Raw genomic sequence first — 15352 nt, forward strand, 5'->3', positions numbered from 1 at the left:
AAATCTGTGGCCAACATGGCTGATGTTTACTGAACACTCAGTATCCATCACTCACTGTACCAAGTTCTTAATTTGCAAAATCTCCCTTCATCCTCAGAGTAACCCTGTGGGGTCCATCCTGTCATTTCCTCTGTTTTATAGATCAACAAAGAGGTGTCCTGAGGTTAAGTTACTGACCCAAAGCTGCACAGCCAGGAAGGGGCCGAGTGGGGAGTGGATCCTCATTTCCTCTCACTTGAGAACTCTTGTTGCTTTTCTCTATGCTAAACAGGCACAGTAAGATTCTTTATTACTGACGTTTTTCACCATAATCGTGAACTGATGATCAATGCTTATAAAACAACGTTTGAAATAAGTGGGCCCTGCAATTTGTTGAGTGTTGCAGATGTCCACTTGTCTCTCTGATATGAGCCTTTCTTTTAAAATGTTTACTTTTCAGAGCTGTGGGGAGAGGTCTGGGTGGACCTTGTTGCATTTCAGATTCGACGTCTATAAAATAAGAATTCAGTTTCTGAGTAAGCAGCGATGCTTTTGCCCAGGGCTCTCCCAGTGTGGTCGTGACGACTGCTGGCCCCACACTCTCACTGGGCTGTGATACGCGTGGAAATTCAGAGGAAGCTTTGAGAAACTTCTGTGGCTAGTTAACAGAGTAATTTTATGTCTTTTGAATCTATGAATAAAGAAATGGGGCTTGTATTTTGAATATAATTAGAAATAAGAGAAAAAGTGACTCCTTCACCACAGACAGTTTGAGAAGTGCTGCTTTGGGAGGCATGAAGCCCAAAACACTTGTCCTTTTCTGTCTTCTTGCCAGAATGTCTTTATTTCTGTAAATATCAGCGTCTTGGTAGACTGCCTTTGCTTCCCAATTTCAGTACCCTGTTTTTTGAAAAATACTTTTTTTGGTGTAGAAAAAATAGTAACAGTGAAATGGTAAGAGTAATACTAAAAATATTAATAGAAATCATAACCAAAAACAGAGATTGGCATAATTGATCACCAAGTTGGTTAACGATCGTGTGTCAGCTTTGAACTTTTCAAATGAAGACTCTCCTTTGCAGGATTCCCATGTTAATATGAAGCGGTGAAGTAGGTGTAATTAGGTTTTCCCATGTATGGACTGTTCACTTTGGATAAAGATTTGCTTGTTTTTAAATTTGTCATGATCTTTTCTTCTCATTTTATTAAAGCACTGTGTGTTTAAGGTGTACAGCATAATGATTTGACTTACATTTACAGTGAAATGATTACCACAGTAATTTTAGTTAGCATCCATCATCTATCTCATACAGATAGCAAAAAACAGAAAAAGAAAAGAAAGGATTTTTTTCCTTTTGATGAGAACTCTTAGGATCTACTCTCCTAACAACTTTTAAATGTACCATACGGCAGTGTTAACTGTAGGGGAATTGGAGGAAGATGGTTAAGAGATGCACACTTCCAGTTGTAAGAGAAATGAGTACCAGGATGTAATGTACAAAATGATGACTATAGTTAAGATTGACTTAATTATGGGCTTTGTGTTTTAAAGTATGAAGTGCATAAAACCCAATAAAAACTCTTGGGTGAATCCTCAGCATTCCTCATTTTTATTTGAAGAGGAGTGGACAGATTCTACATTATGCATGGAATTGCCTTGAACCTGGTAAAAGAAAACGCATCTCTCAGACGACCTCATTTCACATCGATGTTCTTTCCCAAATGGCCTGAATAACCATTTAAAATCGTGTTGTTGTTGGTTTAATTCATGCAGAAAATAAGCCTCTGGAGGATTTTAATCTACCTTCAGAGCAAATGTTTGAAAAGTAGTGAAAATTGCCAGCTAACGCGTGAGCTTTTCAAAGGCAGGTTCAGGTTTGGCAGGACTCGTGCTGCCGTCTCTGTGCGGTTGCTAAGCACGTGCGTTTTTGGTTCTGTCTTCAGACACCGCTTCTTATTGTAATATTTTTTGTTCGCAGCTCTTATGTTTAGTTCACAACCTTTGTGAGATGATCATTTTTTACCAAATTGAAATCAAGTTTTCAAGTAAAATTTTATAAAGGGCATTTCTGATTATCATTGATTTTTTTGTAATTTCCTTATTTTCTTTATGTCAATAAATGCCTTTAAATCTATTTTCACAGGTTTTGATTACTTCAGATGACTCACTGTCTCCAAATCCTTTATTCTCCGTCCATTTGCTCATTACTGGGCAAATCACATTAGTGAGAGCTTCTCTCCGTCTCTCTCTCTTCCACTGTTTTTCCAGTAACAGGGTTATTTTGTATTTATCGACTCTCTTCTTGAAGATTTTGACCTTTACCCAATTTTTCACTGTTGATTAAAGATGCATCTGTCCTGGGTTTGGAATTTTCTGGGTAAATTTTGGAGTTCACCTCCGTATCGGGTTGCCCTCGGATTCATTTTGTGGGCCCATTTGCTCGCTTTCTCTTTCTCACTCGCCAAGCTGTCCCTCGTTTCCTTCACCAGCGCCGCCAACTCTTTGCCTTTGGCCTGAGCGCATTCTTTTTTAGAGATGTTATTATATTTCTGTCCATCTCGCCTTCTCATGTGATCTCCAACTGTTGTTTTCAGACCGCGCCTGGTCTTACCTAACAGCCTTCTCCAAGCCCCTCGAGCACTGACTGTGCAGGGCTCACTGGACCCGGGTCCCCTGGAGGCCGAGACTGCTGTGGCATTAGACCCAAACCAGCTCAGGTTCTGGGGTCAGGGGCTGAGCTGAGCTGAGAGGGCCAACCCCTGGCTCTGAGGCAAAGGCTTTCCTAACACCCCACAGTAGTACTGGGTGATGTGCGAGGAGTCTATTAAGTCGAAGAAGGATGAGAAGGAGTGTGAACCTGCTCAGGGTTCTTTTGTTCTTACATCGGATTAAGTTCCCTTTAAGGATGCTCACCTCTCCCATTAGAAACACATCAGCAGTTAGTGCCAGAGAAAAACGATCCTCAGCACACTACAGTTGGTCTCAGGTGATCTAGGAGGAGAGCAATGGAGCTGGGGGCCCAAGGTCCGCCTCTTACCTACCAGCTCACTACGGAGAGACCGAGCAGAGCTTCCGTCTCCAGTTTTGCAGATGGGAATTTCATTTCCAGCACCATGTCCATCACGATAGAATGAAACCTCTCAAAAAACCTAAGAGTTTTGAGGAGCTCATCTTGTGGAACTCTCTGTATTATTATTATTGTTTTTCCTGTCCTTGTTTTGTTTTCATCGAATCATACTGTACCTACTCAGGGTCTCATTCTATCCTCTCCCTGCCTTAATCTCCTCCCTCCCCGACTCCAGCTCCCTGCCTGCCTGTTCCATGGCTCCCACGGAAGTGGGGCTACTGTCAAGCTTCCTATGGGACACCTGTGGTCAGAGCTGACATGTGTAATGATGCCATTTGCTCATGGGACAAGGGTAACAATTGAAGGGGAAAGTGGGTCTTAAATTCAGCTGCCACTCTGCTGGCTGAGCTGAGGCGCCTCGGGCTGGGCATCTATCCAGTGGGGCGTCTTTTCCTCAATTGCACAAAGCTGCAGTCTGGGCCTGTGTTGCACCAGCTGTTCCTGCCTCCTTCCTGGGCGCTAAGCAGTGTCAGGACAGCCATGTCTCAAGGCCTGAATTGGAAGTCAACCCCCACCCTCTGGGTTTCTTGTTTATTTGTTTCTGGAAGGCCATAGCTTTACTTTTCTTAGAAAAAATCTCCTTCTCAGAAAAGAAGGGACTCTTACGTGTGTAAATTGATGGAGCGAATTTTTAGGAATTGTAGTTATGTGATTATACTTTCTCTCGAATGCACAGCAGTTGCAGTACGAAAGGAAAACATTAAGAAGGAGCCAAATGGATATTTACTGCCCTCAGATTTCAAGAGCCCCAGGAAATAGTTTCAGGTGTTTGCTGCATAAAGAATTAAATCCTTGATTTCTTATGAGAGACAGCGAAAGCACTGAAGAAAAAGTGGCCATAATTCAATGTCTACACTATTATTCCTTGTCTTTTAAAAACAGTCCTAAAACGCTTTAAATAGATAATTCTAACATCCAATACCCAACCCCAGCAACCTCTGGGACTGTTCTGTTTTGGGGTGTGCAGACTATAACAGAAATGGCATTCATGGCTTGGCCCGCACCATTCTGAGCTAGTGATCTAAACTAAAGAAAATGGCCAGTGTCCGCAGCCCCTTCCTGTCTGCTGCTGCAGGGAATGTGTAAAATAGGGCCTTTCCCGATTAAACAAGTCCTTTGTCTGACTGACGGCTGGTTGGGGTGTTGGCAATCAGCTCACAACATCTGGGAATCATTTGCACAGCTTCGCCTAGGTTGAAAACCTCATTGCTGCCTTGGTGTGGATGTGTGAAGGCAAAGCAGTTTCAGTGAGCCTGAAGGATCCCAGTGATGCTTGTCAAATATTCTCAGGGGTAGGCAATCTAGTTCTTTTTTTTAATTAATTTTTTATTGAGGTAACATTGGTTGATAACATATAAATTTCAGGTGTACCTCATTATATTTTGACTTCTGTGTAGATTACATTGTGTTCACCACCGAAAGTCTAGTTGCCATCTGTCACTGTACACATGTGCCCTTTTTCTAGTTCCTATTGTATGTTTTGAATGTTTTTTTACCAATGTGAGGGGGAAGGGAAGAAGTGTTGGATAAAGCAAAGAGAAAGATGGAGAAGCCGGTGGTTAAATCCACCGCCCGCCACTGACATTCTGACGTTAGGCGAGTAACGTCACCTCTCTAAGCGTCAGTTTCTTCTGTTAAATGGAGATCCTCAAATCTACTTTATAGGATTATGGTGAGGATTAACTGAAAATGTGATTGTACTTTATAAACTTCATCTGAATCCTAGAGATGATGTTAAGATGGCACTTGCTATGAAAGGGATGGAATTCTACCCTCAATGGGAAATCCAATGAATTCTCGATGTTCTCTTTTGAGTGGACAACTTTTGTCATGCCTGCCTTTAAAGAGTGTTTACATGGCACTTTGTCATCTGGCCTAAGGACCACCTAGGACCCCTGCAGCAATTGTAAGGGTGGGGCATCAAGCCTCAGAGAGCAAAGCTGCCTACACAGGAGCCAAAGACCACAGTTCGCCCTTTAAGCCTCACCTAGAAAAACCCAGGCGCCGTTGCTGATTGAAAACATCAGTGACCGACACAGAGAGAAACTGCCCTCTCGAGTGGGGCCCCAGTTAGCTGGCTACACACTTCAAGTCTTTTGAAGGGTTCCATTTTGTAGTTTTACGGCCCCCAAAAACTCTCAAACAATAAGAAAGAAAACAAAGGGAAGAAAGGAAGGAAGGGAGGAGCAATTAAGAATTCTATAACCACATAGCTTGGTGGTGTCCAAGCGCAGGGAGGGGAACTCCGCCATGACACTGACAGTGAAATTAACCAAAACAGTAAATAAAATAGAAGTAATCGGAGGGAATACTTTCTTTGTTAATACTCTCATGGTTTGAACCGGGGGCTTAGGAGGGGGGATGAGGTGGCGTGGAGTTGATTCAGAAAGAGCAGAGGAGTGACCTGTGTACTGAAGGAAGGGATGGATGGGGAGAGGACACAATTTTCTCTACTGTGTGTATTTTTAATTTGTTTCCTAGTCCACACTCTACCACCACTCTATTGCAATACCTCTATAACTTGTTTCCCTTCTTCATAGTCATTTAAAAATAATAGCCTATATTTATTGAGCATTTCCTATATGCCATGCAATAATCTGAGTTCTTTACACAAGTTTAAACTTCAAAACCCTACGAATTGGCCCTCCTATGATCCCCTTATTTAAAGATTTTATTTTTCCTTTTTCTCCCCAAAGCCACCTGGTACATAGTTGTATATTTTTAGCTGTGGGTCCTTCCAGTTGTGGCATGTGGGACGCCATCTCAGTGTGGCTTGATAAGCGGTGCTATGTCCACACCCAGCATCCGAACCAGGGAAACCCTGGGCCGCCAAAGCGGAGTGTGCAAACTTAACCACTTGGCCACCGGGCCGGCCCCAATCCCTTTATTTAGATGTGGAAACTGAATCACAGATTGGTGAAGTAACTTGGTCGAGGGCAGACAGCTAGTAGGAGACGAGTAGGTACTTGAGCCAGGCTATCTGATTCCAGAGCCCATGAACCAGATTGTAAGCTCCCTAAGACAAGGGACATTTGTCTCTTTGTCCTTGGGTGAAGCCCTCGTGCCTAAAAGAGCACTTAAGAAATGTTTGTTGAATGAATAAACAAATGCTCTTAGACGCTGTGCTCTCCAGCCTCCAAACTCAAGATGGGTTGTGATGGGCAGGCAATCATGAAGTCTCAACATGAGGACAACAAATGAGACCAAGTAGAGAACGGACGCAGAGCTCACCACAGACGCTCAGGGGAGACACATTTTGACCAAATGCTCTTTATTGTTCTAATTTTGTTAGTTACTAAAATATTGCTTCCCATCTCACTCAGAGTGAAAGCTAAAGGTTTTTCAGAGACTTACAAGGGTCTCTCTACAATCTGCTCTACCCCGTCCTCGACAGCTCTCTCTCTTCTTACTCTGCTCTAGGCACCGAACTCCTTGCTCTTCCTCAAAAAGTGCCAAGACCGTTCCCTCCTCACAGGCTTTGTTCTTTCTATTCCCTCTGCTCTTTCCCCAGATATCTGCTTGGCTCAGCCCTCCCCTCCTTCAGATCTTCGCTCAAATGCCACTTATTGGCAAGGCCTCCCCTCATCTCCCCATTTAACAGCACAACGATTCTGTCTCCACATCCCTCCTCCTGTGTTATACCTACCATCTTATGAATACTTGTTGATGCATGAATGAATGACTCAGTCTCAGACTCAAAGGGGACGGCTGAGTCTCCAGATTGTCCTCCGCTGGAGTTCTCTGAGAAGTTCGCCTCCTTTGCCGCTCAGTTCAAACTACATGCTCAGGAATTAAATTATTCTTTTACTTTAGGATATTTTGGGGAGATTGCATCACAACACAGCATGGAAAAAGGCATCATTGGGAAATTGAAATTCTTATTGAAGTGTAAGTACTTAGCTGCCTTTTCAAGAGGAGGGTTTGTAAGAGATGGAACAAGTGGCTCTGCCTGGGACAATAAGCCAAAGAAAGAGTTAAAACAGAGAAGAGAGTTATGAGTTACAGGACTAGCACAGATGAAGTAGGGCTCTCCATCTTTTTTCCTGTCTCGTTGAAAACCTGTCTTTTCCTCCCTTGAATAAACCTTTTTGCTTTCTGTCCTCTGCTTTGATTTATTATTTTAATTCTATAGCTGTCTTAGTGAAGTATGTAAAACATTTGGGAATAAAATCATGTGGAAGACATTATAGAAACTAAAGATGTATTATATTATGTGGTGGTGGGGAGAGGTTCAGTTTGCTGATGAATCAGATTGTTGATGAAAACACAAGTCTGGCCATGGCATTGTCTATCGACTGAATAAGAAATTGGCTCCTCATTGAGGGTATAGGAAGGAGGAATTTAAGGAGTATTGTGTGGAAAATTTGGTGAGAAATAGGTAGAACCGAAGCATAAAGAGACCTAGTTGGAGTCTCTGCTTTTCTTTTTTGAGGAAGATTAGCCCTGAGCTAACTGCTGCCAGTCCTCCTCTTTTTGCTGAGGAAGGCTGGCCCTGAGCAAACATCCGTGCCCATCTTCCTCTACTTTATACATGGGATGCCTACCACAGCATGGCATGCCAAGTGGTGCCATGTCCGCACCCGGGATCGGAACCGGTGAACCCTGGGCTGCTGAAGCAGAACGTGTGCGCTTACTTGCTGCGCCACTGGGCCGGCCCCATGGAGTCTCTGCTTTTTGTACTGAGAAATGTCCCTGAAGGTGGGATTTTTATTTTCCTGCCTCTGAAATGGAAATAATGAATTTTTCTTTTTCTTCTATCTGATTTCTAAGAAATAAATTTCATGAGAACAGAAACTGTGTCTAATCGCCCCCACTGCACTTAGCATCATGCCTGGGACATAGTAGGAGCTTAATAAATGCGTGTTGAAATCATGAGTCAACCATGCTTGAAAACTTAGGTCTGCCTTCCTTCTCAAAAGAGTAAAATGCTGAAAAGAATCTGTGGGATTGTACTTGAAAAGAGCAAAATTTACTGTGTAGCCACAGTTATCATCATCCCAAGTACTAGTGTTAATGATAAAAATAATTCTGTTAGAGAAAAAGTAAATAGAATATTTTTCATTATTGATTTCAACAGTTAGATTCAGCAGTACACTATTTCTATAATCATCTTTTTATTTAGCTCATGCAAAAATGATTTTAGCATCACACTGTAATTAGATGCTTTTCCTGGCACCTGATATGCGTATTCATGAAGTGCACTGAAATTTGGGAAACAGAATTTCACGAGCCTGAAATAATGGCCTGTGTCATTTTCTGGGCATCCTCCAAAGCCGAAACCTTAAGATCCCACAGTTTGTCCTTTTCAACCCTAGCAAAGGGAAGAAAGGGCCCTGGCAGTGACAAAGAAAGAGACATTCTCTCGGGGGCCTGGAGTGGAAAAGGATGTAATCAGCACCAGGCCAGCCACAGTGAATAAAAAACGAACAAATATAAACCGTCACTCACAATTTATTTCCAGTCTTTCAGGCGCTTCAGAAAATAAATGTGGTTCATTTTTCTCAAATAAATTTTCGTTTATTATCATATCTGTCCCTTTGGTGCTCAATCTAAAGTGGCAAGGTGGCGTTTGTGGGAAAGCGAAATATTTCTGAACTGGGCTAACCAGAATTTTAGAGGCACTTTCTGGGGATGAAAAAAACACTAAGCAGTCTTAAGTTCCTATACACACTCTCACCACCTACAAGTGTTTAAAAATCAAAATAAGTGCTTGTTTCCACCTTTGAGGAGCTCCAAGTGTCAGATTAAGATTGAGAGAGGTGGTGAAAGCGAGCCAAGGATGGCCAACCAGCGTGTCATAAAGTCTGACCTGGCAGAAACCGTCTTCCTCCCCCAACCTGTCCCCATCACTGCTGGCTCCAGGTCCCTCGGGAATTCGAGAGATGCATGTAGCTGGCTGCAGCAGGTGCTGTTGGCCCCCTGGTCCCCGTGACCTTCCACTCATCATTCTCTGAACAGAACGTTATGGCTCCAAGGTCCAGCACTTGTTACTCTGCCCGAGGGTCTTCTCTGGCTGCTAGAGCCCACTGCACTCAAGCGTGGGACAGGCCAGAGTTCCAGGGAGGTAGTCCCCTGGGAGCAGCTCCCAAATAAGGTGGACAGGAGTTGGTGGGGAAATGCCCCTGCTCCCTTGCCCCTTGGTTGGGATAACGCTGAGGCACGGTCCACCTTGTCTCTCAGATTTCCTAGGTAGGACTGAGCTCAGTTGCCCACACCACCAACCTGCTTGATGCTGCACCCTCTGGTGGCTTCCTTCCCACCTTGTCTTACTTTCCCTTTCCCCTACTGCTGCTCCCTGGAATCACCTCCCACTTAAACCTACCAGCACTCTCATCCTTGTCCAAGGATGCTTCTAAGGACACTCAGTACAAGATATAAGGAGTGCATCCTCTTTCATTCATTCATTCATCAAGCGTTTGGTAAGCCCGTACTATATGCCAGGCATTGTATTCAGCACTAAAGGTAGCAAAAGAGCAGCTACTGCCGTCAGGGATCTCCCAGTCCAGAGCGGGTAGTCAGTCCCATTACTGGACGGTTATAAACAGCATGGAAGTTCAGGACAGAGACATCCACGAGAACCCCAGTATCACTCACCCTGAGTCTTCAGGTTGTTTGGAAGTTAATGGTGACTTCAGAGCACCTATTAGTAATAGAACTTATCTTATCTATTCATTTGCTCCCTGGTTTATTGCCTGTCTCCCTTCTAGAATGTAAGATCCCTGGAAGGAGGCCCTTGTCTGTCTTGTTCCATCGTTGCATCCCCAGCTCTGAGAACGGGCTGACGTGCAGGAACTCTTTGGTGAGCGCCTCTCAGAAGCGTTAGGAGTCTGCCTGCCTGCCGTGGGGAGTTTCTGTCAGCCTCCTCCTGTCCCTCCGGGAGAGCTCGTCTGTGTGCACTGCAGTGTAGCTAAGTTCACTGTGGAAGTAGTGTCGCCAGCACACCGTGAGGTTCTGCTCAGGGCAGGAGAGAACGACTGAGTCCTCCACCCTGCCCTCCGTCACCGTGCCCTGAGAGTGGGGACTTCTTTCTAGTCACCGCTCCTTGGGAACTAGGTACTTTGTCCCACCGTGTACCCCAGGTGAGCGCTTTCCTCTAACATAATGGAGAGTAATCTGCTTTATTCCAGATCTACTGATTTAAATGTTAATTGCATCTAAAAAATGCCTTCACAACAACAGCTAGGCTGGTGTTTGACCAAACAACTGGGCGCCGTAGCCCAGCCAAGTTGACCTCTCACCTAGAATCAGTACTAAGTGTAACTTGAAAATATTTTCTTTCCATGCAATTCATCAACCACCTATTGAGACCGGCCAAAGTTGCTCCTGGCGCTTGTTTCTTAGTGTTCAACCTGCTAAGGGGGTGTACCTGCTGGTCCTCAGATGGTGCACATCCATTCTCTCCTCTGCTGACCCCCAGTCTTTATCCTTTGTTCCTCAGTGTCCCTACCTGTCGACATGTTTAACCTAATCCTCATGTCTTTTGGACAAGTTGGAGAATCCCACATCATTTATAACTTAAGATGCTAAGCATTTCCTTTTAGCTCTCACACTGAAGATAGAGAAAATAAAAATAGATATCATTAATCTTTAGGCTTCTCCTGTGGTCCTGATTGCCAACCACAGCCTCAAAGACTTGTGCTAGATTTACTGCTTTGCATGTTCTTTATTTCCTGTAAAGCTGAGCATGTGAGGAAAATTGATTCATGAGGCCTAGATCCTGCTTAGCTGGGGGAGAGGGAAGCAAAATGTTGTTCAAGCTGCAGTAAATTTAAACATCTGTAGTATTTCTTTACACGTTCAGGAAAAAAATCCTAACTTACATCTCTTGCTACAGGAGCCCATAAATTAAAAATAACAAGACTGTTTCCTATACACCTGGAACTTCAAAATTACAACCTGTTGATTCTGAGATAGCCGCTTCACAGTAGAGGCATGGAGGGTGATGACTCAAACAGCATCTCCCATCGTGGCCTTGAAATCCGAGCAGTGGTTCACCCATGTTGTTGACGGTGCTTACAAAAATATTTCAGGATGAAGGAAGTTATTTCCCTGAAGATAGAATCTAAGAATTTGGCCCCATTATCCTTTCTTCTAACTTTCCTCTCTTATTAATCTCTTCACTCTCTCCCTCTCTGTCTTTAGTTTTGCTTTTTCATTTTATATAAATTTCAAATAAGTCTAATGGCATCAGAAACACAGGCAGTTCTCCTTTATTTTTCACTCAGTTCTGAGCCATAAAGTCCTCCACACACTCAAATAACGCACCTCGGAGGGCTGGTGGGATGAGTTTCATGAGCCTCTTAAATGTTTTGGCACCTGCAGACCACAGAGCTTCCAAGAATGGGGAAATTATTTTTCCTCCTATCCCTAAGGGATTGCTTGTTGCCTGAGCGATGCCGCTTTACAGAGGTTAAGATTGAGCAGCCTGGTGGAGAAAGTCCTAAAGAAGAACAGGTACGACTTCAAGGCCCCAGATACTTTTACTTCTTCATTATGTTCTTTGAGTACATGCATAAATAAAGAAGAAAGAGAGGGTATTTATTTAGATTTTTAGAAAGCCTTTAAAAATATGTCATATGGGAAGCAGTAGAAATGAGTTTTCACTACCATACCCCCAGCCCTTCACTCTTGGCATTTACTGAAGAGAAATTAAGGCATATGTTCACACGAAGATTTGTACGTGAATGTTCATAACAATATTATTCATAATAACCCAAAACTGGAAACAATCCAAGTGTTCACCAACTGATAAATGGATAAGCAAAATGTGATATATCCACACAATGGAATACTATTCAGAATATTCAAACTATTGGTATATGCAACAGCGTGGATGAATCTCAAAATAATTATAGTGAGTGAAAGAAGCCAGACTCCCCACCAAAAACAGAAGTCTGCATATGGTATGATTTCATTTATATAAAATTATAGACAATACAAACTGATCTATAGTGACAGCAAGCATATCAGTGGTTGACTGGGAATGGAGGTAGGAGGGAGAGAGATCACAAATGGGCATGAGGACACTTTTGGGGATAATGTGTATGTCCATTATCTTGTGATGGTTTCATGGATGTATACGTATGACAAAACTCACCAAATTGTATACTTTAAATATGCACAGTTTATTATATATCAATTATAGCTCACTAAAGCTAGATAAATGAGTTGTCTTGGGACTAGAGAGAATGTTTTGAGATGGAGAGAGAATTGTCTTAGAGAGTTGGGATAAATGACCATTTTCTCTGGAAGGAAAAGTGTTAGTAATAGAAAGCCCTAGGAAAGCATATTGAATTGGCCTTATTTAACATTTTTTTTGAGGGATCAAGATAAGAAAGGACCATGGGAAATCTCCAAATTTGTGCACAAAGCAAAGTTCTTCCAGGTATAAAATATCATCAAGGTGGAATGAACATGAGGAGGAAGGAGCAGAGGAGCTTTAAGGTGAGCAAGGAGGAACGTTTTGGGTAAAATAATTCAAAGTATTCTTACGAGATGGTAGCCTCCGTGAAACTGCTTATAACTGAGGAAGAGACCCTAAGGACTTAGCTGCCTGAAGATGCAGTTTAAGATTATGACCAGGGAAACCGACAATAACAGAATTTGTTGGACATTATCAGAAAGAATATTGGAAACCAAGTGAAAGGTATCATGTCTTTGGACAACATAAAAATTTGTTTGAACCTAGTTGTTCTGATGAAGTTTTGAAAAGTACACTTTAAAATAGAAAAGGGAAGCAAAATTCATTGAGGGAGGTGGAGGAACTTCCATTTGTGAAGAGGCCATCGGAAGAACTCTTCAGTCTGGAAGACAAGATCCAGGAGGGAATTTGAGTAGCTCATTGACTTGTGGATCGATTATTCATTACATCTTGGAGTTCTCACTTAAGACTGAGAAGAAGCAGCATTAGAGAAAAATGAATCAAGCTGGACTTAACATCCTAAGACAGTACCGACTAGGCACGTAAACCTCCGGGTCCAGATTCATTCACAGATGGAAGGCTGGTTGGAAGGTATTCGACATAGTTAGGAAGCTTCGGGAGCAAATCCCCAACTTCTGACGCCGTGGAGGGTAACAACATGCCTCTCTTGCACAGGCAGAGATGGAATTCTCAGCTAGGTGCATCAGGATTCCATCCCGTATAATGGCTGTTCTCATCTGCTTCTGAAATTGTCTTTTCTACAGCGTTTTTATCAAGTAACAAATCAGCTAATGTAAATGCTTGAAACAGCTGAAAGCAGGCCAGGATTTATAAGTCCCTTCAGCAAGTCCAGGTTGGACACACGTCCCAGGACCTCTCCCTTGGGAGGAAGACGCGTGGGCAGGCCTGTGTAGCGTGACCTCTGGTATCTGATGTTTCGGATATGAATGTTAGCATAGCAGATGCTAGGCAGCTCCCCCCCGCACCTGGATTGTTTATGCCCAAAAGGAGGCAAGATAGGAAGGAATAAAAATCCAAATCGGTGCAGTCGCTCAGAAAGAGGACAGGTGATGGCCTGGCGTTCTTTCCTTGGCTTCGTGTAGAATTACAAAGTGCAGCTTTGGGATTGTGAACTCCAGCCATCTGCTTACTTGGAACCTGGAGAGCAATCCAGCTGGTATCCCCCGCCATAATTAAGAGGGGTGCAGAGCATGTGGGCATTGCTGGCCAGTGTTAATCACCAGGAAGGAGGTGAGTGTGGGAAACGAAGGGGTCCGCATTTGAAAGTGCAGGCTCAAGGAAGCCTGCTGGCTCCCAAAGGACACCAGGTTTCCTTTGTAAAAGGAAGGGTGCAGTTTAGGAAAAACACTGACTTTTTCCAAGATGTCTACCTGGGCCACAACTGAATGAGAGAGTCTTTCGCTGTTGCTGGCTTCTTGTTTGCAGGAAATTGTAGAATTTTCTGATGCTCCATGACCTCAGTGTTTCCTTCGGCTTCCTTGTCCTGCCCCCCGTTTCATCTGTTGGCTCCTGGGAGTGAGTGGAGGTACCAGTCTGCTCGGCTAACGAGTGTGCGATTCCGATGGTAACGAGTGACACGGAGAGACCCCAGCAGAGGAGCAAGAATAGGACGTTCCTATATTTTTATGTGGAGATTGATAATCAAGGCTAACAATCCCGGCAGAAGGTGAACAACACATTAAACAGAGGGGAAAAGATAATAAAATACTGCCTGCTGCTTAACAATCGCCGGGTGGAAGTGTTCCCTGGAACCGTCCAGCTGTTGCACTGGATGGCTCATAAAGCCTCCGTAATGTCCATCAAGGGCCTTTTTTTCTTGGTGAGGAACCATTTTTTTCCATGCAGTTATGATAGCATCTGGTTCCTGTCCCTGGAAGTACAAAGAATCCACAGGCACAGGCAGACAGCTGCTGGGAAGTGCCTGAGTGCAGAGGCATCTGGCTCCGTGATGGGTTTGGGGTCACTTCTGACCTAACAGGCACCATCAAAATGCAGAGTCAGATTTGGCAGGCAGCCATGAGCACCCGCTATGCCACACACTGGGTTCAGTTATCTCATTTCATTGTCACATCTGCAAGATAGGTACTATCACCATTTTAAAAAGAATATCATGGAGGCCAGCCCCATGGCCTAGTGCTTAAGTTTGGCAAGCTCTGCTTCAATGGCCCAGGTTTGGTTCCCTGGCACAGACCTACACACTGCTCATCAAGCCATGCTGTGGTGGTGGCCCACATACAAAACAGAGGAAGATTGGCACAGATGTTAGCTCAAGGCGAATCTTCCTCAGGGGGGAACAAAAAGACTATTATGGAAAACAGAGCCCTGGACTATTTGAGGAACATATCCAGGTCCCACTGCTGCAAGTGACAGGCCAAGATTCCCCAGCCCAGTGGCCTTTGCTCTGTGCCACATTGCTGCAAAGATTGAAGAAGAGGTGAGGGTGGCTTCCTGTCTGTGCCCCAGGCATGTGAGATCCCTCTCCATGTGCGTGTGCTCCCTGGGTGTCTGTGCACGTGTGTGTTGGGAAGGAACGATACTTTCCAGAATACTCGAAATAAACCATGGGAGGACTAGGTGTCTGAGTTCCTCAGAAGCAAATACTGAAGTGAGGATTCCTGTGCAAGTGATTTATTAAGAAGGTAGTCCCAGAGAACTGGTAAGGGAGTGAGGGAGAGGCAAGGAGAAGAAGAAGACAAAGATGGGTACGTCTCCTACCCTTCCTCCGGCAGAGGGTGACTTTCAGCGTCAGCCTGATCCTGCTTGGGAACTTAGGGGTGTGAGTTACGCCTCCGAGTTGTCCTGA

At 43.9% G+C, this 15352-nt stretch overlaps 1 protein-coding gene across 2 annotated transcripts in view; it reads left to right on the forward strand.

The window, feature by feature from the left end:
- The window catches only part of KIF26B (kinesin family member 26B), a 441074-nt gene that overhangs the window by 208109 nt on the left and 217613 nt on the right, over positions 1-15352 (forward strand). The window lies entirely within an intron of this gene.

This window comes from Equus caballus, chromosome 30 (assembly GCF_041296265.1).
Source record: "Equus caballus isolate H_3958 breed thoroughbred chromosome 30, TB-T2T, whole genome shotgun sequence".
Lineage (NCBI taxonomy): Eukaryota > Metazoa > Chordata > Mammalia > Perissodactyla > Equidae > Equus > Equus caballus.